The 3,599-nt window shown below is 39.3% G+C and overlaps 1 pseudogene; it reads left to right on the forward strand.

The window, feature by feature from the left end:
• The first annotated feature begins 1,891 nt into the window (after positions 1-1,891).
• On the forward strand, positions 1,892-2,969 carry LOC121101427 (annotated as a pseudogene).
• The last annotated feature ends 630 nt before the right edge of the window (positions 2,970-3,599 follow it).

The raw sequence follows: 3,599 nt of genomic DNA on the forward strand, positions 1-3,599 counted from the left end.
GAGTTCTCTTCCTGGCTACCTGATTCAGATGTCTCTTCCACTTCTTACAAGTGCACCAGCCCTATGGGATTAGTCCCCCACCTTTATGACCTCATCTAATCTTAATTACCTCCCTAAAGGTCCTATTTCCAATACAGTCACATTATGGGTTAGGGCTTCAACATACGAATTTAGAGAGACACATTACACAGTCTCTAATACTCTTCAATTATTCTACCTATACCCCACATATTTTCTAGCCCCACTGCAGTTAGACAGGGACATTGACTAGTTGAAGCCAACGAGATTGTCAGTTTGGGATCTAAGTTTAAAAGAACTAAGCAGAACTTCTAGCGATCTCTTCCTCTGCCACAGTGACTGAGAAGATCTTGTGCTCCAGACTATCCAATACATGATGGTGGAGCCTACGTCAGCCTGGGTCTCAGAGAGATTGCAGATCATAGCCCCCTTGCCAAACTCCAACGTGATTAGAAAAAAAACATATTTAGTTTAGCCACTGTACATTTGAAATTGCTTGTTATTGCCACTTACTTGGATTTATACCCTACCGAGTGGTAGTTAGAGATGTAAAAGTCACCTTGGTTTCAATACAAACTCTGCCACATATGAAATGTGTAAACTCAGGAAAGTTTCTTGACATCTTCCACATTCTTCATTTATAAAATGAGAGTAATTAATAATGCCCATTTCATAATAATGCCCATGTCATGAAGATTAAATGCAAGATTGCATGTAAAGTATTCTTAAAAGTGTTTGCTTAATAGAGGATCGATAACTGTCTGGGATTTTTATGTTGAGAATCTGTGGCTCAGAGTTTATGCAAACATTGATGATAAAAGTTAAACATTCATGAGTAATGTGGGAAGTTATTAGGTAAGGGCCAGAATAGAGACTAACAACTGGACTGACCAGTCATTTGGCACTGCACAGATATAGCTCTAAAAAGATGGTGATACTCACATATAGAGAAATGAGCTGTCACATCTAACCCCAAGCGAGTTCATATTTATTCATAGATATAACCACATAAGCAGAGTATTGCCAGTGATCATAGGCTAATGATTATTTTCCCATTTCAATTTGTCAGTACAAATTTCCTCCTGGGAATCTATATACTTTTATGACCGAGAAAAATTTCCTCAGAATTTTTACTCATTAATGGACCTTAGAAACCAAAATTACCAAATTCATACAAGCACGAGGCATTACGTGTCCTGGCCATTTTGGCATAACCATTTATTAACACTCACTCATGATGTATGAAAAAGCAGCTCTGGCTGCTCTTGCTAACCTACAAAGCATTATTTTCACATTTCCCTAGTCCACATACTTCCAAAAGCCACAATTTCAATATTTTAAAAGAATATAGCAACTGTATGAAAATAAATAGCTAACAAACAAGCTTCTGAATTTCATGCATTAAATTCTTCTGCAATCTCTTGGTTATAACGGATGTGCATTGATATTGCCTCGAAACAATAAAAATATTGGGCATCTCTAATGTACTTGGTCATGTAAATGTCTCAGCTCTGGCAGTTTTCCTGAGGGTGCCAACACTGCACTCATCCCAGTGAGTCCCACCATGAGAAGCAAAGGAAGACTGAAAGTCAGGCCTTAGTCTGCACAATAGTTAGGGACAAGTTCTGAAGTCAGAGAATACAGGCTATCACACTCACTACTCCATGATGTTGGCCAAGTTACTGAGTTTATTTCTTTCTCTTTGTAAATATGAAATTTCAAATATGTAAATATTAAGTTGTTCAAAATGAAACTTGAAAAAAAGGAGGAGGGTGTCCTCACTACCCCCAGCCTAGGTGTGAGAACTGAATGAGAGAATCCAAATAAAGTTCTAAGAACAATGCCTGAAACATAGTAAGCCATCAGTAAATGTTACCTTTATCATCAGCAGTTAGGAAAAACTTAACCTCATGTTCTATTAAAAATGTATTACAACTTATGGCTTTCAGCTCAGAGGAGAGGAAGGTTCAACTGCCTTGTGTCATCCTGAATCTGGATTCATCTGACACGAGCCGACTCCAGCATGCCACCTAAGTTCAACCCCAATGACATCAAAGTCATATACCTGGCATGCACTGGTAGGGAAGTCAATGCCACATCTGCCCTGGCCCTGAAGATTGGCCCCCTGGGTCTGACTCCAAAATAGGTTGATGACAATATCACCAAGGCAACTGGTAATTGGAAGGATCTGAGGATTACAGTAAAACTGACAATTCAGAACAGGCCCAGACTGAAGCGTTACCTTCTGCCTCTGCCCTGATTATCAAAGCCTTCAGGGAACCACCATGAGACAGAAAGCAACAGAAAAACTTTAGACACAGTGGAAATATCACTTTTAATGAGACTGTCAACATTGCCTAACAGATGTGGCACCAATCTTCAGCCAGAGAACTCTCTGGAACCATTAAAGAGATCCTGGGGACTGCCCAATCTGTGGGCTGCAATGTTGATGGTTGCCACCCTCACGACATCACAGATGACATCAATAGTGGTGCAGTGGATTGCCCAGCTAGTTAAAACTGTAAAGGAAAATATTTCAGTAAAGGGTCATTTGACAACAACAACAAAAAAATGCATTATAATAATCAAGGGGAAGAGGCTAGAATGATCCATATAATAATGGATTGGAGTTGAGACATCAGTAAGAATCTAGCTTAATATATTACATATAGTTGCAAATAGAAATATTTATATGTGTATATACATAGGTTAGTATACACACATAGGTTTCTTTGTGCTTTCAGCTGAGAGGCCTACCCCAGTAGTAAAGGGCACAGATCTTGGTTTCTAAGGCCGAACCAGAAGCTCCTTGGAGAAATGGCTGATTCAAGGACTGCAGCAGGAATTATAGAAGATAAGCTTGGTGCGTCAGAAAGTAAGAACATACTAAAAAACAAAACCAAAAAAAAAAAAATACAGAACATTTTTGGAGTTATGTGGGAGTATGTCAAAAGGACATAGGAGCCAACTAAAAGGGTCCCAGTAGCCAAAACTGGAAAATTTTGAGCAAGAAAATAACTCAGATTAGTACCCAAAATATAAAATTAGCATATATCAGTTTATACCGATATATAAAAATAATTAAACAAATTAATGAATGGAGAAGAGACAACTGTCTCATGGAGAAGAATTCCAAATAATTACGTAGATACTTCTCCCATGTAGGGGGAGAGCATAAATCCCAACTCCATAAATGTGGGCTGTTGATAGTGGCTCTTCCAAAGAGTAAAGACTCCAAAGAGTCTGCCCTGACCCAATCTTCAGGGCCAGGGCAGACATGGCATTGACTCCCCCCCCCCCCCCGAGGTATATGACTTTGTAATTTTCTATTTCAAAAATAGAAAAGTGAGGAAAAGAGTAACCCTTACATTGGAGAAATCTGACAAACACTACCTCAGCCAGAGTTATCATCAACAGTCATGAATCATGATGCTAGTATACATCTTTCATATAATGTGATGAAAATAGCACTTCAGAAGGGGGAATGAAGCATGAGAGACTTTGGACTCTGAGAAACAAACTGAGGGCTTCAGAGGGGAGGGGGTGGGGGAATGGGATAGACTGGTGATGGGTAGTAAGGA

This window comes from Ursus maritimus, unplaced genomic scaffold (assembly GCF_017311325.1).
Source record: "Ursus maritimus isolate PB19 unplaced genomic scaffold, ASM1731132v1 scaffold_8, whole genome shotgun sequence".
NCBI classification, from domain to species: Eukaryota; Metazoa; Chordata; class Mammalia; order Carnivora; family Ursidae; genus Ursus; species Ursus maritimus.